Source organism: Ranitomeya imitator, chromosome 1, assembly GCF_032444005.1.
Source record: "Ranitomeya imitator isolate aRanImi1 chromosome 1, aRanImi1.pri, whole genome shotgun sequence".
In the NCBI taxonomy this organism is placed as follows: domain Eukaryota; kingdom Metazoa; phylum Chordata; class Amphibia; order Anura; family Dendrobatidae; genus Ranitomeya; species Ranitomeya imitator.
Window position 1 is genome coordinate 448,284,484 of NC_091282.1, and position 24,127 is coordinate 448,308,610.

Genomic DNA, 24,127 nt, shown 5'->3' on the forward strand with positions numbered 1-24,127 from the left:
CAAGGCTTGCAGGACAAATCTCTACATTTAACACTTCTTCCACTGCTTATGCCTCCTCCTCTATCTTCTATAGCAGGGGTCCCCAACTCCAGTCCTCAAGGCCCACCAACATGTCATGTTTTCAGGATTTCCTTAGTCTTGCCCAGGTAATAATTGCATCACCTGTGCAATGCAAAGGAAATCCTGAAAACATGACCTGTTGGTGGGCCTTGAGGACTGGAGTTGGGGACCCCTGTTCTATAGGGCCTCCACCTGCACCCTTAACTCCTGCCCTAATGAGACGCATTCCAACAGTGCAGAGTGAATCCCCACCATCTCCGTAGCCAGGAAGAAGTGATGGACAAGCAACTGTCAGGAGATGAAGAGGATAATTCTCTCCTCTCTGTTGTTCGTTTGTGATTGGTGGGAGGGGCTGAGGAAAAAAGCATCAATATTACCAAGGCACCAACACAGTATGGGCTTGGACCTCATGGTAGAACCTGACATACAGTTAGGGCCAGAAATATTTGGACAGTGACACAATTTTCGCGAGTTGGGCTCTGCATGCCACCACATTGGATTTGAAATGAAACCTCTACAACAGAATTCAAGTGCAGATTGTAACGTTTAATTTGAAGGGTTGAACAAAAATATCTGATAGAAAATGTAGGAATTGTACACATTTCTTTACAAACACTCCACATTTTAGGAGGTCAAAAGTAATTGGACAAATAAACATAACCCAAACAAAATACCCATGGACATCACCAAACGCTGGGTTTCCTCCTTCTTAATGCTTTGCCAGGCCTTTACAGCCGCAGCCTTCAGGTCTTGCTTGTTTGTGGGTCTTTCCGTCTTAAGTCTGGATTTGAGCAAGTGAAATGCATGCTCAATTGGGTTTAGATCTGGAGATTGACTTGGCCATTGCAGAATGTTCCACTTTTTGGCACTCATGAACTCCTGGGTAGCTTTGGATGTATGCTTGGGGTCTTTGTCCATCTGTACTATGAAGCGCCGTCCAATCAACTTTGCAGCATTTGGCTGAATCTGGGCTGAAAGTATATCCCGGTACACTTCAGAATTCATCCGGCTACTCTTGTCTGCTCTTATGTCATCAATAAACACAAGTGACCCAGTGCCATTGAAAGCCATGCATGCCCATGCCATCACGTTGCCTCCACCATGTTTTACAGAGGATGTGGTGTGCCTTGGATCATGTGCCGTTCCCTTTCTTCTCCAAACTTTTTTCTTCCCATCATTCTGGTACAGGTTGATCTTTGTCTCATCTGTCCATAGAATACTTTTCCAGAACTGAGCTGGCTTCTTGAGGTGTTTTTCTGCAAATTTAACTCTGGCCTGTCTATTTTTGGTATTGATGAATGGTTTGCATCTAGATGTGAACCCTTTGTATTTACTGTCATGGAGTCTTCTCTTTACTGTTGACTTAGAGACAGATACACCTACTTCACTGAGAGTGTTCTGGACTTCAGTTGATGTTGTGAACGGGTTCTTCTTCACCAAATTAAGTATGCGGCGATCATCCACCACTGTTGTCATCCGTGGACGCCCAGGCCTTTTTGAGTTCCCAAGCTCACCAGTCAATTCCTTTTTTCTCAGAATGTACCCAACTGTTGATTTTGCTACTCCAAGCATGTCTGCTATCTCTCGGATGGATTTTTTCTTTTTTTTCAGCCTCAGGATGTTCTGCTTCACCTCAATTGAGAGTTCCTTTGACCGCATGTTGTCTGCTCACAGCAACAGCTTCCAAATGCAAAACCACACACCTGGAATCCACCCCTGACCTTTTAACTACTTCATTGATTACAGGTTAACGAGGGAGACGCCTTCAGAGTTAATTGCAGCCCTTAGAGTCCATTGTCCAATTACTTTTGGTCCCTTGAAAAAGAGGACGCTATGCATTACAGAGCTATGATTCCTAAACCCTTTCTCCGATTTGGATGTAGAAACTATCATATTGCAGCTGGGAGTGTGCACTTTCAGCCCATATTATATTTATAATTGTATTTCTGAACATGTTTTTGTAAACAGCTAAAATAACAAAACTTGTGTCACTGTCCAAATATTTCTGGCCCTAACTGTATGAGTGTCTTCTTGCTGCACTATCTGCAACATGATCCCCGTATAGTTATGTTTAGAAATAGTGCAGACTACTGGGTTGCCACTCTGTTAGGTTGGTTTCACATTAGCGTTCACAAGTCATGAGCAGAGTTTGGAATATGAACGGCACCAGGCGGTATCACAAAAGTCGGTTGAATAACAGACGTGGGATCCTTATTAGGGCTCATATGGCACGTGTATGCCCAGAAGTACACGGGTGGTGCTCAACGAAAGTTTACAGACAGGTACCAAGGAATAAAAAATCCTAAGTTTCCAATGGAAACAGGGCTTTCTGTAGGTGTCGTGTTGGGCGATCTATTTAGATTTTTGGTAGTAGAAAAATATTTTTGTAAGTGTAATTTTCTTGTGGCTTTGAAGAGATCTATCTTAAAATCCGTAATATTGAATTCATCCGGAACACAAAAATTCAAGCCCAACGACAACTTTAATTTGCTCTGAAGACAAGACTTTATTTGATAAATGTATTATTTGAAGTTTATTTTCGTTGTTTTTCACTTCCTCCAAGAGACCTGCTTGCGCTTCTTCTGTGCGCTTATTTTTTCGACCCCCTCGTCGGATCTTTTTTCTAAAGGGATGTCAGCTCTTGTAGATGTAGCTGCAGAAAGTGCATTCTCTATTGGTTCCTCAATGCCACTGGAATCTGAGTCCGTCACCCGTCCGTCTCTTTGTGATTTTCTTTTATTTGGTTTTCTTGAGGAGTAGTTTCTTTGGAAATTTCTCCTTTTGTTCTTATTCCAGGAAAAAATTTGTCCCGTTGCAAAATCGTTTTTATCTCTTAAGAATTTATCTTTTTTCTTTTGTTTCGTTTTCATCTGTATTAAAACCAATTTTTTCTCCAATTTTTGGAGGAATAGTTTATTTTGATTATCTGTGACACGTGAAATTAGTTCTTTTTTAGCTTTATCCAACTGTTCACACAAGGTTGCCTACTCCTCATTTTGTGTGATAACCAACGCCAGTAAACTCCGTGAACACTGCAAATGGATTTCTTCCCATGCTTTCTGGAACATTAATAAGCACAGCTGGAACAAAATTCTACTTCAACGGGAGGCAAGATGGATCATGGAGACTAATACGCAAGGGCCCATCGGACTGAACGATAAATTGGACATGGCTATATTTTTGTAAATTTACAGAGCCAGTCCACTTATAATATGTGAAGCTTAATGTTCGTTTCTAGCTGTGCTTATTAATGTTGTTTGATGCACATAACCGGCAAGGTTTTTTAATTATTCACATGTTCATGTTAAGCTGTCTAGTTCCCTATAAAGGATGTGACGTTTTTAATTGTGCACCTAGACCCGTGGAAGCGCACGAGCGCGAAATGGCCGTCGTCCTCCCCTCACTCCCCGCACCGCAACTCTCACCAGCCGCCTCTCCTCACCATGTCTTTTTCGTTGTAAGATGAATAAAGGACAGTAAATTGCAGCAGAATCTGGGAGAGTGCCACGTCTATTTCATTTTTATTCACATTAGCGACAGGCTGAGCTGCAGATGACTGCGCACTTCCTCCCTTCTTCCTCTATTAAACTCCGCCTCCGCTCCGCCTACTCCGCAAGCGTCCTGCATACCTATCTTTAACATTGGGTATGCAGGAACATTCTTTGTATGCAGATGAGTCCGCATGCGGCGTTTTAACGTGTCCGGCGACCGCACGGGAATGAAAAATTTTGTACCCAGTCGCTGGCTTTCCCATGCAATTTTTTCCCTTTTTTAAAATTAAACAGATATTGTGTTTAAAGCCGGGGTCACACTTGCGAGAAACTCGCACGAGTCTCGCACCTCAATACCCGATACTGCCACCGGCACTCGGGACCACAGTGTGCTGCTGCATGTATTTCTATGCAGCTGAACGCTCCGGTCCGAGTGCCGGCGGCAGTGCCAGGTACTAAGGTGCGAGACACGTGCGAGTTTCTCGCAAGTGTGACCCAGGCCTAACGCAAATTTTGTGTGTGTCTTTATTTAACTCTTTATGTACCATTTTATTATGCTCATTACTAAACATCGGGCTAGGTATTATCTATCTATAGGTACACATGACCCGATTCCTCAGGCTTAAGTACGATCCTGTTTGTGACGCCAAGTTGAAGCGCCCCCAGACACAGGACCGCGGGTTACTCGGTACCGGTTCTCTCTGGCTCAGTTCTAGGGTTGCCACGGTGGCTGGACCCGGTCCGTGACCCTGCTAAGGGGCGTCCAATAAAAGGGGTAATGAAAGTCAGCTAAGGTTTCATGATGCCACCTGTGGTATTCGGTCAGGATGACCGACGCTGCTTGGGGTCCACTGGGGTGATGTGATGGCAGCTAGATGGTATACCTTCCCACAGGTGCAGCACATCCCCAGGGCTTCCCAGTAGTGTAGGTGGTGATGGCGCAGTTAATAACGAGGACACAGGGTTGCAGTCTCTTTACCTTTTACTGAAGACTTTGGGATCCTCAATCCAGAGCACTGCTAACTGGGCTGTCTGAGACCGGCCGGTCCGAAGGCACATCCAGAGTTCCCTTTGCAGGTGGAAATCAGTGCCTACCACTAGCGCCTGTGTGTTGTAGTTCTTCCCTGCTGAGCATTCGGGATAGTCCTCACAACTCTCGTGTTCGTTCTTTCTCTCTCTCCGTCCCCTAAGTTTATCTGGATAGGACGCACCCGTTTGACGGGAAGGCTCGGACCTATTGTAGGACCCTAGAGACGCCCCTCTCCACGCTTGCCCCCTATGTCTTCTTAGGTGATGTATGGTAGACAGCCAACCTATAATCAACTGTCCTGCGGTATTTGAAGTAATGCTTGAAGTCAGTTACTCCCTCGGTGTTCCGGTCACCGGCTACGCGCCTCAGTAGGATGTTGCCGTTCTCGGGGCACGACTCCTACTGGCTCTCCTTTGTGCTTTGATCTCGTTTCTCACTTTTCCACAATATCCTTCTCTTCATGTCCTTTCTTGGGATACCGCCGCAAGGTAGTGCAGGTGCAGTTCCATCACTCTCTACTCTTTCTGCTAGGCCCCTGTCAGGAACCCACCCCTGACAGGTCCTCCCTGGACTCTCCCAGGCTGCGTTCTGTCCTAACTTCCTATCTGACCCCTAGTTTTACCAGTGTGAGGAGTGGCCTAATACATAGTGCCTTTTGCTCCCCCTAGTGGCCAGAGTGTGAAGTGTAATGTGTGCTTGTGATACATGGTCAGGTGAACTGCTTTAGTGCAATCAGACATAACATCACTCCCCTTAGTGGCAGAGCGACATTACTGCAACGACCAGGACTCTGGGGCGCTGCACAGACAACCAGAAAAAAGTCCTTTAATAGAAAGAATGAAACAGACTCCTTTAATAATCTTAATTAAACCATACTTATGACCTCGCCTATTCACCCAATGCCCTCGTCATCAGCAAAAGAGTTAAAAAAACAAACAACAATATTCCTCACCCTGGCAATTGGATAGTAATCAAACTGCATTCGGATCTCCAGAAGAAGGCAATCTTTATTTTTTTTTTATTTTTTATTTTTTATATAGCGCTAACATATTCCGCAGCGCTTTACAGTTCGCACACATTATCATCACTGTCCCCGATGGGGCTCACAATCTAGAATCCCTATCAGTATGTCTTTGGAATGTGGGAGGAAACCGGAGTGCCCGGAGGAAACCCACGCAAACACGGAGAGAACATACAAACTCTTTGCAGATGTTGTCCTGGGTGGGATTAGAACCCAGGACCCCAGCGAGAATGAAAGTTATATACTGATGTGTGTTAGACCACACTGCACACTGCAGCTACGGCATCGCCGTATATTCAGCTGCAGTGTGGTCTAATGCCCCCCAACAACCAATATGCATCCACAGTGCGGTATAAGTTATGTCCACATCAGTATATAACTTTCATTCTCGCTGGGTAAATTTCGCCACCAATTTAGTAACATATCCATACACCTAAAGAATACACCTAGAAAAAACACACACCAGCTAGCAGGCAAGTTGCCAATGTTGGTTCTTTCCCGGCGACTGCAAGTGAGAGAAGGAGGAGGCACGATCAGCTGATTACAGTATAAAGACGCTGTAAGGCGGGGGGCGGGGGACCTGGATGACAGGCTGAGAAGCGCAGTGCGCATGCCCAGCAATCCTAGCCCCGCACTGTGCACAATGCATACCCCAGTGCGGGGCAGGGATTACCGAGGTGGGTGGCCGCACTGCCCGCACAGGCGCAGTCTCCAAGCCTGGCTGGGATGTCAGACTGCCAGAGCTTACTGCGCCTGCCCCACAAATATTTACACAGCGCCGGCGCCGGATTTGAAAAGAAAACAGCGCGGAGGGGGCGGCGCCGAAAGCCCCTGAAAATGTGAGTGACGGCAGAATACCCTTCAAACTGGGGGCTGAGGACCCGCCTCCGTGGACAAAGACAGGTATTTTTGCAAAGTTTCAAAACGCTTTATTTTAGTAATACCTGAACACAAAACTAAAAGAGCCACCTAGTTAGAATGCGGCATTATTGCTGCACAAGGTGGCTCTTTTAGTTTATAACGGCTGCAGGGGGGTGACAGTGGACCTTTAATAGTTTGTTGCGCCACCTTTTGCTGCGATTACAGCTGCAAGACGCTTGTGGTATGTCTATCAGTTTTGTACATTGAGAGACTGAAATTCTTGCCCATTCTTCCTTGGCAAACAGCTTGAGTTCAGTGAGGTTTGATGGAGATCTTTGTGAACAGCAGTCAGGGCCCTTTGGCACAGGCAGACCAGGCAGTCGCCTGGGGCCCCCACCTAGAAAGGGGTCCCCTGCCTCTGCAGCCCCTGTATGAAGTGCCCAGAGGGTGTACAGCAGTGAAGCAGCAGTCCCAGAGCGTGTCTCCCAAACCCCCCTTGAGACCCCCTCAGTGCTGTGATTTATTCATTTGGTCCAGGAGCTCTGTGATGATTGCTGTAGGATCAGGTTTCACAGTCACATACAGCAGGGCTCAGCATGGGCTCTGACCAGTCACTAAATTATTGCTTGTAATCTGATAGGGTGACCTCCTGTCACTACTGTCTGGATGACACAAGACAGGAATATTGTCTGCTGAATCAGGGCATTTATTATATAGAAATAAATGAATTCCCACGTGAAATAATAAGGATAAACCATACACATATATATATACTACCATAGAAAAAAGACGATCAAACACCCAGAAACTATATAGTAGAAAAGTAATACTTTATTAAATAAACATAAAACAGGGTATTCAGGAAAAACCAGGGGGGGAAGGATGAAATCACTCAGGTCACATGTGCAACAAGAAACGGCCAGGGGTACAGGCATGTGGACCATATACAAATAGAACTAATCAATGACTAGGTTCCAAAAAGAGGACTCCTATGGATCGCCATGGCAGGAATCATAATCTCAAAGAAAAAAATTATTGAAATAAACAAAGTACACCATCAGCAATAACTGCTATAAATGTGAAAGATAATTACCTGCGTAGGCACAGAAAATGACCACGGTCCACAGCGTGTACCCACCCCAACGCACGTTTCGGCGTAATGAGCCTTTTTCAAGGGGTAATGGGTCATGGAAAGTGGGATACATAAAATAGCAAACGCCCACCAATCACCGCTCAGAGTATCAGCTGGACATTATCATCACAATCAGAGGATGCCGGGAACAAGATGTAATGAAGAAACATAATGCAGTCACTCACATAACGCTATGCCGCCATTACCACATGTCAGGGAGTCGCTGCCTTGATAGAATGACGTCACACGCCCAACTAAGATAGTGCACGCCCACTTCCGGTGACAAGTACGTCACCATAACAACCATATATGCCAGGCAATGCCAGACGCCAGGTAATGCCGGCATCATACGCCCAACTCACATAGTGCACGCCCACTTCCGGTGACGAGTACGTCACCATAACAACCATAGACGCCAGACAAATGCCGGCGTCTGGCGTCAGAAAGGAGGAGGCACAGGGGCGTGCCCAGACCCACCAATGACCGCCCACCTCTGGTGACGCATACGTCACCGAGGCAACCGGGGACGCCGAGCGGCGCCGGCGTCTAAAGCCGGGATAGAGGAAAGACTCCTCACTCAACGACAAACAAGACACCGGACGACGGACCAGGCGCCTCAGCGCGCACGCGTCAGAGTGACAGCCATTGGGGGCAAAGACATGGCAGCGGCAGCACAAGACACGCGTGCAGCATGCCAGAGGCGTGCCATCCATTAAAGTCAACCCGTAAAGATGTCTAAGTGAACATACCACATAAAACGAGCTAGCCTATGGAAATACATAAGTAAAAAGGAAAAAGCCACCTCCAAATATATACATATATATCAATACTGCGAAGAAACATAACTGTTCACATATATTCCAACTGTAATAGTATACAACAAATAGTAAAACATACAAATACATCATGTTAGCATACACAGAGAGCAATACATTATGGATATACAAGATAGTAAGAAGTAAGTCCAGATGTTATTATGGCCGCATATTTTCAATCAACATGATGTCATATTACTCCTGCATAGTCCAGAATATCCAGATATCGTCAGCAATACATTGACTGAGCAGCAGAGAAGCGGATGAATACTAGATAAAAAAATAAAAAAGTTAAAAACAAAGAACCGCCTAATTGTGCACAAAACAGAGGAAACAATACATAATATAATGTAGTTAGATTTAAATTAAATTTAATTCAGGCCCGGAGAGAGGAAACTACCTCATAAAAAGGAAACAAAACTAATTGTTTCATTTAGCCCCTTGGGCTGGACAGTGTCCAAAACCCAAATCCACCTCGTCTCGCAGCGGGCTAATTTTTGGCTCAAGTTGCCACCACGGATTCCAGGAATAATGGTATCTATACCCCTAACCCTAAGAAGGGAGCTGTCACAATCATGATGGAGTTTAAAATGACGTGGTAATGTCCTGAGCGTGGCTACGTCATGGCCGGCCGCCGCCTGTATCCCCAACACATGTTCACGCACCCGCACCTTGAGTTGGCGAGTAGTCATACCGACATAGATGAGATTACAGGGGCACGTAGCAAAGTACACCACATACCGTGAGGTACATGTGATGTGCCTCCTGATCTCATATGTCCTAGTGCCAGCAGAGTTAACAAAGGAGCGGGTGCGTTCCACATTGGGGCAGGCGACGCACCGGCCACAAGGAACACAGCCACACACAGGACGACCCACATCAAGAAACGTAGATTTAATTTCTCCCTGATAGTGACTATCCACCAGATGGTCTCTCAAATTACGTGAACGTCTTACCGTAATACTAGGGGCAGTGGGCAGTAATTGATTCAAAACCGGATCGGTTTGTAGGATCGGCCATGCTTTTTGAAGACAACTCCGCATCCGCGAAAATTGAGCGTGATAGTTAGTAATAAACCTAACCTTTTGGTTACTCTTGGGGGTTTTGTTCTTATAAAGCAAGGATTGCCTAGTTGAATGTAGAGCTCTATTATATGCTCTCTTTATAGAGCGTCCACTGTAGCCCCTTTCACGAAATCTCACGCTTAGCTCATGGGCTTTAAGTTTGAAATCACTCTCGTCAGAACAAATCCTGCGAAGACGCAGGAATTGTCTGACCGGAATCGAGTTAATGAGCGGCCTCGGGTGGGCAGAGGAAGCATATAGCAACATGTTGGATGCAGTTTCTTTTCTAAAGATGGTAGTTTGCAGAGTATCCTCCAAATCCCTCCATACCTTGACATCCAGGAAGTCAACGCTGGTGACATCCTGGTGGTAGGTGATATGGATGTTTTTATCATTTTGATTGACTACCTCCATAAATTCTGATAATTGAATGTGATTCCCCTGCCAGATCAGGAAAATGTCATCGATGTACCGTACCCAAAAAAGGATACGGTCCATCGACACCCTCCGATCCGACAGGGGGAGGTCCCTCTCCCACAGCCCCAGGAACAGGTTGGCATATGCCGGGGCAAAAGTTGCACCCATGGCAGTGCCCTGGAGCTGTAGGAAGAAGGACCCCTTAAAAATAAAAAAATTGTGGGTAAGGGCAAAATGAAGGAGTTCCATAATCAGGTGGATGATCCCCATATCTAAATTGGACATGTCCAGAAAAAATTTAGTAGCGGCCAGACCATCTTCATGTTTAATATTTGTATACAGGGATTCAACATCACCTGTTACAAGTATGGTTTCTGGTCCAATATGGAGACCATCCACCCTCTTAAGGAACTCCCCAGTATCTAACAGAAATGAAGGGAGGCTTTCAACGAGAGGTTGAAGTTTAGAATCCAACCACAGATTAACCTTCTCGAGATAATTCCCTGAACCTGAGATGATCGGACGTCCCGGGGGAGCCTCACAGTTCTTGTGTATCTTTGGTAACAGATACATGGTGGAAATGGTTGGTTCATCCACCAGTAGTGCCGAAGCCAGCTCTTTCGTGATAACCTCATTGTTTACAGCAGTTTTGAGAATTTTCTTAAGCTGGTCAGTAAAGGACAACAGAGGGTTGAATGTCAATCGCCTGTAACATGTCCTATTCTCCAACTGACGAAAGGCCTCAGCTTCATAGGAAGATTTAGGCCAAATCACAACATTACCGCCTTTATCGGCTGGCTTCAGCACTACGTCCGGAAGCTCCCGCAGGACCTCCAATCTCTCACGTTCAGTACGAGTAAGGTTATCTCTACCAACCCCTCTGGGAATCTTATCAAATTCCCTTGTGACAACTTGCACAAATAGATCTATTGCTGCACATGTAGATAGAGGGGGAAATTTCTTAGACTTGACTCTAATGGATGGCGGGATCTTACCTCCTTCACCAGTGTGATGCTCCAAAGCCAATTCCTCTAGATCTTGTAGTGCTATTTGTTCCTTTTCTGTAGGAAACAAAGATTGCAAATGGGGATCAAAAAAGTGTCTTTTAAATATCAAGGTCCTAGCGAACAAGTGTAAGTCCTTGATCGCTATGAACATATCAAATCTTGATTTAGGCGAGAAGGTAAGACCCCTACCCAATAAAGTCAAGTCAGTGTTGGTAAGTGGATGGGAACTAAGGTTGATTACCTGGTTGTTATTCTTTTTGCGTTCAGGCGATCTATGTTGTATCCGTTTATATACATACAGTGGGGCAAAAAAGTATTTAGTCAGTCAGCAATAGTGCAAGTTCCACCACTTAAAAAGATGAGAGGCGTCTGTAATTTACATCATAGGTAGACCTCAACTATGGGAGACAAACTGAGAAAAAAAAATACAGAAAATCACATTGTCTGTTTTTTTAACATTTTATTTGAATATTATGGTGGAAAATAAGTATTTGGTCAGAAACAAACAATCAAGATTTCTGGCTCTCACAGACCTGTAACTTCTTCTTTAAGAGTCTCCTCTTTCCTTCACTCATTACCTGTAGTAATGGCACCTGTTTAAACTTGTTATCAGTATAAAAAGACACCTGTGCACACCCTCAAACAGTCTGACTCCAAACTCCACTATGGTGAAGACCAAAGAGCTGTCAAAGGACACCAGAAACAAAATTGTAGCCCTGCACCAGGCTGGGAAGACTGAATCTGCAATAGCCAACCAGCTTGGAGTGAAGAAATCAACAGTGGGAGCAATAATTAGAAAATGGAAGACATACAAGACCACTTATAATCTCCCTCGATCTGGGGCTCCACGCAAAATCCCACCCCGTGGGGTCAGAATGATCACAAGAACGGTGAGCAAAAATCCCAGAACCATGCGGGGGGACCTAGTGAATGAACTGCAGAGAGCTGGGACCAATGTAACAAGGCCTACCATAAGTAACACACTACGCCACCATGGACTCAGATCCTGCAGTGCCAGACGTGTCCCACTGCTTAAGCCAGTACATGTCCGGGCCCATCTGAAGCTTGCTAGAGAGCATTTGGATGATCCAGAGGAGTTTTGGGAGAATGTCCTATGGTCTGATGAAACCAAACTGGAACTGTTTGGTAGAAACACAACTTGTCGTGTTTGGAGGAAAAAGAATACGGAGTTGCATCCATCAAACACCATACCCACTGTAAAGCATGGTGGTGGAAACATCATGCTTTGGGGCTGTTTCTCTGCAAAGGGGCCAGGACGACTGATCCGGGTACATCAAAGAATGAATGGGGCCATGTATCGTGAGATTTTGAGTGCAAACCTCCTTCCATCAGCAAGGGCATTGAAGATGAAACGTGGCTGGGTCTTTCAACATGACAATGATCCAAAGCACACCGCCAGGGCAACGAAGGAGTGGCTTCGTAAGAAGCATTTCAAGGTCCTGGAGTGGCCTAGCCAGTCTCCAGATCTCAACCCAATAGAAAACCTTTGGAGGGAGTTGAAAGTCCGTGTTGCCAAGCGAAAAGCCAAAAACATCACTGCTCTAGAGGAGATCTGCATGGAGGAATGGGCCAACATACCAACAACAGTGTGTGGCAACCTTGTGAAGACTTACAGAAAACGTTTGACCTCTGTCATTGCCAACAAAGGACATATTACAAAGTATTGAGATGAAATTTTGTTTCTGACCAAATACTTATTTTCCACCATAATATGCAAATAAATTGTTAACAAAACAGACAATGTGATTTTCTGGATTTTTTTTTCTCAGTTTGTCTCCCATAGTTGAGGTCTACCTATGATGTAAATTACAGACGCCTCTCATCTTTTTAAGTGGTGGAACTTGCACTATTGCTGACTGACTAAATACTTTTTTGCCCCACTGTATATAGTACAGGTGTGCATAGGAATCAGCGTTTTTGGTGCATTTTTTTTTTTGCAGCCAAAGCCTGCTCTCTTGGCAGTAAAAACACTGCTTTCAAAACACCCATTTTTTAGGGTATGTGCAGAGGATCCGGAAATGGCAGCCCTTTGGATGCAGCGGACATGTGCTGCGTCCAAAGTGCTGCCATCTTTTGAACACAGGTGATTCCGCGTGTGTTCATTGAACCGTGTGGAATCCCTGCATCCTATACATTGCAGGGGTGAGATTTCTCTTGCGGAGATTCGTGTCTGCGCAAGATAAATTGACATGCTGGGGTCTGGAGAGACGCAGTTGTGAAATTCAGTCAACGGAAAATAAAAGGGTGTGCAGGAGATTTCTGAAAATCTCAGTTTTTGCTTGTGTTGTAAACTGCTGTAAACTAATTATTTGCAGAAGAAAAAGCTGCAAAAATTCTGCCTATGAACATGGCCAAAAGCTGCTTTTCAAAGTGCCAGCAGTGACCCTGCATACAGCTAATAGTGGCAGACCCATTGGCCGATATAAGGCCCCTAAATATGGGGGCCACAGTGCAATGTTATCATTTGGGTCCCCCACTTTAAATTTTTGCCTAGGGCCCCACTTTATCTAAAACCGGCCCTGACAGCAGTTTTCAGCTCTTCCCACAGATTCTCGATTGGATTGAGGTCTGGACTTTGACTTGGCCAACACCTGGATACGTTTATTTGTGAACCATCCATTGTAGATTTTGCTTTCCAGTGTAATGACTTGTATATAAGGCAAAATAATTAACCCAAGACCAAAATGTTCCTCCACCACTTGGGCTATGTTCACACGCAGCATTTTTGATGCGTTTTTGAACTTTTACATTGCTTTCAACCAATACAAATGCATTCCCTGAGAAATGTCATTGTAACATTTAACAACCCTAGCTGGCCATGTGGTGTTTAGGCAAAGTGGGGCCCTAGGCAAAGTCTAAAATGGGGCCCCAAATGCTAACATATTGTACATCACACAGAAGCATTTTGGTTGTATTTACATGCGCTGATCTCAGGCCACTAGACAAGTGTGATCGACAACACTGAAGTCGTTGGACGCTTTTATCCCGGCTTCTTTCCACTGTCTGAGAAAGAATGATGGGGACAGAACGATCACTAATAGCTCACTAACTGATCACCATACAGTATCATGTTATCAGCAGCACATCTACAGTTTACACCAGCGATGTCCTGCTGAGAACAATGGTTTTTATTCCGGCATAATCAATCCAATCACCCAATGAATATGCAGCATTTTGCTTGTTTAGCATAATACACCCCATACTCCTCCATATATTATAATGTGCACCACAGTCCTCCATATTGTAAAATGCACACCCCATAGTCCTCCATATAATATAATGTGCCCCATAGTCCTCCATATAGTATAATACACTCCTCATAGTCCTCCACATAGTATAATACACTCCTCATAGTCCTCCATATATTAAAATATACTCCTCAGTCCTCCATATAGCATAATACACTCCTCACAGTGCTCCATATAGTATAATGCTCCGCCATAGTCATCCATGCAGTACAATTCACTTCCCATAGTATAATGCACCCCATAATTCTTCATATAGTATAATGTATTCCCCATAGTCCTCAATACAGTATAATTCAGCTCACATATAGTATAATGCAGCCACCACCCCACAGAGTATAATGCCACCACCCCACAGAGTTTAATGCAGCCACCCCACAGAGTATAATGTAAACCCCCCACAGAGTATAATGTAACCTCCCCATAGAATATAATGCAGCCCCCCATATAGTATAATGTAGCCCCCTCATAGAGTATGATGCAATCACCCCTCAGAGAATATAAATATACTACAGCCCCCCCATAGAATATAATGTAGCCCCGAACAGGATATAATACAGCCCACCTCCCCATAGAATAAAATGCAGCCCCATCAAAGAGTATGATGCAATCATCCCTCATAGAATCTAATAAAGCCCCCCACAGAATATAATGCAACACCTCATAGTATATAACACAGCCTCCTCCATAGAATATAATGTATAATGTACCCCCCAATATATAACACAGCCACATATTGTACAGCCTCCCCCATAGAATATATTATACCCCCATAGTATATAGCACAGCCCACATAGTAGTATCTAGCACATCACACATAGTAGTATGTAGCACAGCCAAGTAGTATATAGCACAGCCCACACAGTAGTATATAGAACAGCCCAAACAGTAGTATAAAGCATTGCCCACACAGTAGTATACAGCACAGCCCACAGAGTAACATACAGCACTGCCCGCACAGTAGTATACAGCACAGCCCACACAGTAGTATACAGCACTGCCCACACAGTAGTATGCAGCACAGCCCACACAGTAGTATACAGCACAGCCCACACTGTAGTATACAGCACAGCCCACACTGTAGTATACAGCACAGCCCACACAGTAGTATACAGCACTGCCCACACAGTAGTATACAGCACAGCTCACATCCCCACTTTCCTCACCTCCCAAGAATGGCCCCACAGTCCAGTAAAAAAAAAAAAACACAAGCTCTTCGCCTCTCCTCGTGCTGCTCCCTGCTCCTGTGTCGGCGGCTGCCGCCGCACTGCCTGGCATGCAGTGAGTGCGCACCCGCAGTGTCAGAAGCAGAGCGGGGAATGATGGGAGAGGGAGCATGAGGTGATGCTCTCTCCTCCATCATTGCTTTGAACTGTACCGGCAGACACCAGTATAGTTCAATGTGGTGGGGGAGTCGGCGCTGGCGGCAGGCGGACCCCCTGCCTCACAGGGGCCCCATAGCGGCTGTGTGACTTGACGCTAGCTGGGGGCCCCTGGGGGAGCGGGGGCCCCAGGCAGCTGCCTGGTCTGCCTGTCCCTAACGCTGGCCCCGGTGACACATAAGCAGACACATCTTGTTTCATTTATGAAGGAGGAACTCAAAGTCACAAAGCCTATTTTTAGAGGGGCACCAGGCGGCATTAATATTCTTAAAGGACCATTATTAAACAGTGGGTCTCCTATGCTGTTATTGCCAATGCAGTGAGTGGCTGGGCTGCCAAGAATTATGATGCAACCGCAATACCCCTTTCACGAGAGGTACAGGAGGACTTCCTGAAAAAAATGTTGCATTGAATGCAAGGCCTGCCCTGCTACCAAGTCACATGCACAAAAAAACAAATGTCAATCAAGGTAAAAAAGATCAAGAAAAACTGGAAACAACCTTGTTACTAATTGATCATGTAGTTAAAACTTATTTTTTATTAAATCACTTTAAAACGATCAACATACAGACAACCGTGTTGAACTATCATTACCCTCACACTGTGGATCCTAATTACTGTTGCCTGACAGCGGAGGTTGGCACCCTAATCATCATTCGTTCATGACAAGAAAGTTTAAAATGGATAGTACTTGCCGAATAATATATTGCAGTCTTTAGACAGTGTGCAAAGAGGTGAAAGACAAATTGATAAAAAAGTGCGTAAGTGCATAACATATAAATTACCTCACTACAGCTATTCCCTGCTGATGTAAAACAGCCTGCCTAGCTGCGGGGGTTGGCACCCTACTGTTCAACGGATATGGCGCCCCCGCTCAACGATGGCTCACCCTAGAAAGATCCCTAAAATCTAGCTAATAGGCCCCATGGATGTCACAGTGGAAACCACCAGTGGCCTTGACCTTAGTGAGAAGCAGGCTAGTTTTAGCTCAAGCATGTGAACACACAGTATGGATAGTTAACAGGTGTCACATTTTGCTTAAAAAAGATAACAGGTGTACAAAAAAGGGGTATTCATCACATCAGATGTTCAGGACAAAAGCGCCTCAACGCGTTTCACCGTTTGGGATCATCAGGAGGCCCAGATAAACCGATGCTTTTTGTACACCTGTTATCTTTTTTAAGCAAAATTTTACATGTTCAATATAAATGGCTGAATTGGGAGCGAACTTGTATGTGATACGTGTGCGGGAAAACCACACTTTAAACTATCCGGCCTGTAGTTAAAAATGTTTTTTTTGGTTATCAAATTGGTGTCGATAAGTAGGGTAACAGACAGCAACAACACTAGAATATTAACCTAGCCAATTATGCCTAGGGCTAGGTATACACGGTCAATATATGCTATAGGTAGCAGCAGCAGCAGACAATAATGGAATGGATATAGAAAATGTTCAGCACAGCCAAAAGGAGGAGGTGCACGGTCATAGGTTCCCAAGCCTTTATGTAAAATGCAAGTGACTAGCACACTCCAAAAGTGTTGTGATGCAAAGTGGGGGTTTTATTTACATACCATATTCACAAACGTTTGTGAATACTGTATGTAAATAAAACCCCCACTTTGCATCACAACACTTTTGGAGTGTGCTAGTCACTTGCATTTTAAGTAATGGAATGGACACTCGATGTATGCAATGATCTCTATATACACACATACAATGCCTGCAGGCCATGCACTGATATGTATAGAGCGATGTGCACTCCCCTGCCTACCTAACACACTGCAGCCTATATACTCCGGAAATAGTCCTTAGAAGTACTGTTGGTTTAGCTGGATTTGAGTAGTTTAGAATGGTAGATCCCACACTGACTAAGAAATCCCCAAATCTGACCCTATCTCATCAGCAGCTCTCCCTACACTGTCTGATTCTGGAGCTGAATGCGCCGAGCAGGGCGGCGTCCGGTCTCTTATACCACTGATGATGCTGTGCGGCCAGCCAATCACTGTAATACCACAAAAAAGACGGCTGCGGCATTATAGTGCCTGGCAGACAATCCCTGCATGTTGATTGAGTCTCTAAAGACCACCAAAAGTGCAGGGTGGAGACTCGAGTTCCCGCCGAGTAATCCCGTTTGTGGATGATTTCCAAGCTTGCTGATCAATGATGAGACGTATATCCCAAATTGTCAAATGGATAGTGGTTTATTCCACTTGTTTCAAAGTGCAAAAGACTTATTCATCAGGAAAGACTACAAGTATTTGACTTGTGGAGCTGCTGCAGCTGATGAGCTTTATTACATGCTTTATAGATACTCATAAAAGGTGACTGTAAGGCTGCCGTCACACTAGCAGTATTTGGTCAGTATTTTACATCAGTATTTGTGAGCCAAAACCAGGAGTGGAACAATTAGAGGAAAATTATAATAGAAACATATGCACCACTTCTGTATTTATCACCCACTCCTGGTTTTGGCTTACAAATACTGATGTAAAATACTGACCAAATACTGATAGTGTGACGGCAGCCTAATTTTGATTTTATCTCCTGTCATACTCCTTGGATAAGACCCTATGTTGTGCTGATCTCTCCTTCAGCTCTGTGGACTTCTGTAAAAAGCAGAGCACTATGCTCGACTATCTCAGCAGTCCCAAAAGAATGAATGAAGCAGTGGTGTGCAGGCTCAGCCACTGCTCCATTCAGAAAGGGCATTTCAGAGCCCCATTCTTGGGATCAGTCGGGATCCCCAGCTGAAAAAACCTCCAGCGATCAGCTATCTACGTAGTGGATAGATCATAATGAATAAAGATGGGAATAACCATTTAATAACCTCAATAAAAAGAGGCACATTTACTTGCAAAGTATTTTGGGGAGATTCGTCAAAATAGTGAAATTTGCAAAGTGTGTGACAAGACCCATGGATATATTCACTGCACTAGAGTCATACAATTTTTTTTATTATTTTTTTTTAGACCAAAAGAAAAAAAATCTACTGGGATGCTAAAAAATCTTTTTGCTGCTTCATTTTTCATATGTATTACCATGTAAATAAAATCATTAAAATATGAAATAACAGAGAAAAATGACTAATTTCTCTAAAAAAAAATACCCTAATGATTTTCTTGTAAAGTCCCTGCAGTAACAACAGTATATCATTATTTATTTTCCTCCATGGTTTTCTCTTTCACTTCCCTTAATAAATATGTAAGACATAGCAGAAAATCGTAAACATTTATAGCATGCTTGTACGTACATTAAAAGGAACCTGTCTCCAGGAAAATGTGTTCCAATCTGCAGGTAGTATGTCATACTGTGGGGGTCGAGTTGATTGATATATATTTTTGAGAGAAAATATTCAGAATATCAGGAGTTTTACTCACTTGAACCTGTGCTTTGGGATTTTGTGTCCAGTGGGCGGTCCAACCAGTGACAGCTTTCTTTGTATAAGTGTACCTAGAGAGATAGATGTCAGTCACTGATAGAACCGCCCACTGTACCAAAAATTACAGAAAGAGCAGAGACTTTTTCTTTAATGTCAGCAATTGTGGGGCACACCATACTGAGTTGGGGGTTGATGGGGACGAATCAGACTGATTGGTGGGCTTATGGGGTACAATCATACTGCTTGGGGGCCTTGCATGCTATAATACTGAGTATAGGCTGGTGGGCGCTATGACACCAAGTGGGGTGTTGATAGGGCCATAATAATGAGTGGGGTGTTGGTAGGGGCCATAATACTGAGTGGTATGCTGTGGGGGTACCTATTCTGTGTGGGCAGGGCTGGCTCCAGGTTTTTGAGGGCCCCGGGCGAAAGAGTCTCAGTGGGCCCCCCTTTAACACATACCACGATTCATGACCGCATATAAACACAGCCATGTAGTATATAACACAGCCCACATAGTATATAGCACAGCCACGTAGCATATAACACAGCCATGTAGTATATAACAGCCCACGTAGCATATAAAACAGCCACGTAGTATATAACATGGCCCACGTAGTATATAGAACAACCATGTAGTATATAGAGACACTTGCCCCATATAGTGCTGCACAAACGTTATGGCCCCATACAGGCACTTGCCCCATATAGTGCTGCACAAATGTTATTGCCCCATAAGATGCTCCATACAGACACTTGCCCCATTTGCTGTTGCTGCGATAAAAAAAAAAAAAAAAAAATCACATACTCACCTCTCCGTCGCTCAGGCCCCCGACACTTTCAATATTCACCTGTCCTCGTTCCAGCCACCGCTCCATCTTCTTCAGCGTCTTCTGCACTGACGCTCAGGCAGAGGGCGCACACTAACCACGTCATCGCGCCCTCTGACCTCAGCGTCACTGCAGAGGATGTGGAAGCCGGAGCGGTGGCTGGAACGAGGAGCAGGTGAATATCGCTCAGCACTACGCTCCCCTCCCCGTCATACTCACCTGCTCCTGGCGCTGTGCAGTGCCTGCTTCCCGGCGCCGGCAGCATCTTCCTGTATTGAGTGGTCACCTTTACCGCTCATTACAGTAATGAATAAGCACCTCCACCCTTATGGGAGGTGGAGCCACATATTTATTACTGTAATGAGCGGTACCATGTGACCGCTCAGTACAGGAAGAAGCTGGGGAGCCGGGGACCTGCAGGGACCGCACCAGCCGGCAGGAGTAGGTGAGTATAATTAGACAGCCCCCAGCCGCTCCCCCTCACCTGCCGAGTCAGCTCCGTGATGTGCTGCTAGCTGAGGGCCCCTGGGGGAGCGGTGGTCCTAGGCACTAACAGCTGCCTGCTCTTAACGCTGGCCTTGAATGGGCCCCCCTGTCTCGCCAGGGCCCCGGAGGGGTTGGCTCAGGTCCCCCACCGGCCAGCAAACATCAGGTAAACACCTCTTTGTACTCTATGCTGGTACTTGGCCGGTATGCAGTGATTTTTTGTTACATGTGCACTTGCACCTTATTGCTTGTATAATGTCTCTGGCCTTAGTGTTAGCTACCAGTGCCCTATTGTGTGTGCTTGTTTGCATTACTCATTGGAGTATATATTATGGGACATGATGTGCTGACACGGTGGGGAGTATCTTGTAGCCCTGTGTTTTACTGCCGTACAGTTTTCTCACTAGCCCCCACTTGTCCCGATGTATCTTGTCCGTTGTTCAATTTTATAATTTTGTATGTTCAATAAAGGTATATTTTATGGGATTTATGGACTGTGGTTCTTTGTGGAGTATCTGGCTGGGCAATGGGCAGGATGAGGAGGAAACACAGATATAGGCCCAAAGAATAAAGTGGGCTAAATGCAGTTCAAAATTGGTAACAGGTCTAACCAGGGGGCATTGCTTTGTTCAGTGGAGTACAACTGTAATGAGAGGCTGACACAGTGAGTAGGCCCAAATCAGTAAGTAGGCTAAATGCAGTTCAAAATTGGTAACAGAAGTAAACAGGCGGCACTGGTTTGTTCAGTGGAGGAGAACATCAAGGAGCGGCAGACACCGATAGTAGGCCCCAACCCAACTAGTAGGCCAAATGCAGTCTAACATTAACAACTACATAACGAGAGCCTGAAAATGGAATTTCAGGACAGGAAACCAGGAGAACAGCAAGGAGCGGCAGACACTGTTAATAGGCCCCAACCCAACTAGTAGGCCAAATGCAGTTGTTCCATTTAACAACTATTTAACAAGAGCCTGAAGATAGAAGCTCAGGAAAGGCAACCAGGAGAACACCTTGGAGCGGCAGACACTGTTAGTAGGCCCCAACCAAACTAGTAGCCCCACTGCAGTTTTAAAATTCCGATAGGCTGAAAACCTGATAATTGCAGGTCATTTTCTTTAAAGAGGACAGCTGTATTGAGTGGCGCAGCCAGACACTGCAAGTAGGCCTTACACCACAAAGTTGGTTCGACGCAGGTTTAAAAAAGGTTACATGGGTACACGGTCTTCATTGGTGTGCTCAGTGGAGGACAATTGGAAGAAGGGACCGCAGAAAGACTTAGTAGGCCTAAAATAACAAAATAGGCTCTATGCAGCTTCGATTATGTGGCAACCTGGAGAACACCTTGGAGCGGGAGACACCGTCTCTACAAGCCAGACCCAACTTGTAGGCCTAATGCAGTGTTGTTTCAACAACTACTTAACGAGAGCTAGAAGATAGAAGCTATGGAGAGGCAACCTGGAGAAGACCATGGAGAGGCAACCTGGAGAACACCTTGGAGCGGCAGACACCTCCTCTACAACCCAGACCCAACTTGTAGGCCTAATGCAGTGTTGTTTCAACAACTACTTAACAAAAGCATGAAGATTGAAGCTATGGAGAGGCAACCTGGAGAACACCTTGGAGCGGGAGACACCTGTTGTGAATTCTGTTGTCGAACTCCCTCCTGTGGTCGTTAATGGTACTTCGGCGAGTTCTGTCTATGGGCTCCCTCTGGTGGCTATGAGTGAAGCTGCTGCTTCTGAGGTTCCTTACACAGGCGACATGGTTTATCCTTTGGTTGGCTTCTCTATTTAACTCCACTCACATCGTTACTCCATGCCAGCTGTCAATGTTTTAGCATTGGTTCAGTTCGCTCCTGGATCTGCCTGGTGACCTGTCTTCTCCTGCAGAAGCTAAGTTCCTTATTGTTATTTTTGCTCATTGTTTCTTTGTCCAGCTGGTTATCCTGATTTTGTCTTGCTAGCTGGAAGCTCTGGGATGCAGAGTGGCACCCCCCGCACCGTGAGTCGGTGCGGAGGACCCTTTTGCACACTCTGCGTGGTCTTTTGTAGGTTTTTGTGCTGACCGCAAAGATTCCTTTCCTATCCTCTGTCTGTTTAGTAAGTCTGGCCTCCCTTTGCTGAAACCTATTTCATTTCTGCGTTTGTGACTTTCATCTTTACTCACAGTCATTATATGTGGGGGGCTGCCTATTACTTTGGGGAATTTCTCTGAGGCAAGGTAGGCTTTATTTTCTTCTCTAGGGCTAGCTAGCTCTGAGGCTGTGAGGAGGTGCCTAGGGAGCGTCAGGAGCGCTCCACGGCTATTTTTAGTGTGTGCAATAGGATTAGGGCTTGCGGTCAGCAGAGCTCCCACATCCCAGAGCTCGTCCTGTATGAGTTTAACTATCAGGTCGGGTGCTCCTAACCACCAGGTCATAACAGTACAGCTGGCCCAAAGTATTAATGCATCTCAATAGAGGGATAAGAGGACTTCTGAGACCATTTTTTTTTCTTTGCACTGTGTTTTGTCCTTCTTTTCCCCTAGACCTTTGGGTGGTTCAGGACACAGGTGTAGAGATGGACATTCAGGGTCTATCCTCTTGTGTGGATCATCTCACTGCAAGGGTACAAAACATTCAAGATTTTGTGGTTCAGAATCCTATGTTAGAGCCTAGAATTCCTATTCCTGATTTATTTTCTGGGGATAGATCTAGATTCTTGAATTTCAAAAATAATTGTAAACTGTTTCTAACTTTGAAACCCCGCTCCTCTGGTGACCCCGTTCAACAAGTAAAAATCATAATTTCTTTGTTGCGTGGTGACCCTCAAGACTGGGCATTTTCCCTTGCGCCAGGAGATCCTGCATTGCGAGATGTAGATGCGTTTTTTCTGGCGCTTGGATTGCTTTATGATGAACCAAATTCAGTGGATCAGGCAGAGAAAATCTTGCTGGCTTTGTGTCAGGGTCAGGATGAAGCGGAGGTGTACTGTCAGAAGTTTAGAAAGTGGTCTGTGCTTACTCAGTGGAATGAATGTGCCCTGGCGGCAATTTTCAGAAAGGGTCTTTCTGAAGCCCTTAAGGATGTCATGGTGGGATTTCCCACGCCTGCTGGTCTGAATGAGTCTATGTCCTTGGCCATTCAGATCGATCGGCGCATGCGTGAGCGCAAAGCTGTGCATCATCTGGCGGTATTCTCTGAGCATAGGCCTGAGCCTATGCAATGTGATAGGACTTTGACTAGAGCTGAACGGCAAGAACACAGACGTCGGAATGGGCTGTGTTTTTACTGTGGTGAATCCACTCATGCTATCTCCGATTGTCCTAAGCGCACTAAGCGGTTCGCTAGGTCTGCCACCATTGGTACGGTACAGTCTAAATTTCTTTTGTCCGTTACTCGGATTTGCTCTCTGTCGTCCTATTCTGTTATGGCATTTGTGGATTCAGGCGCTGCCCTGAATTTGATGGACTTGGAGTTTGCCAGGCGCTGTGGTTTTTCTTGGAGCCCTTGCAGTATCCTATTCCATTGAGAGGAATTGATGCTACACCTTTGGCCAAGAATAAGCCTCAGTACTGGACTCAATTGACCATGTGCATGGCTCCTGCACATCAGGAGGATATTCGCTTTTTGGTGTTGCATAATCTGCATGATGCGGTCGTTTTGGGGTTGCCATGGCTACAGGTCCATAATCCAGTGTTGGATTGGAAATCTATGTCTGTGTCCAGCTGGGGTTGTCAGGGGGTACATGGTGATGTTCCATTGCTGTCAATTTCGCCTTCCACTCCTTCTGAAGTCCCTGAGTTTTTATCAGATTACCGGGATGTATTTGAAGAGCCCAAATCTGGTGCCCTACCTCCTCATAGGGATTGCGACTGTGCTATTAATTTGATTCCTGGTAGTAAGTT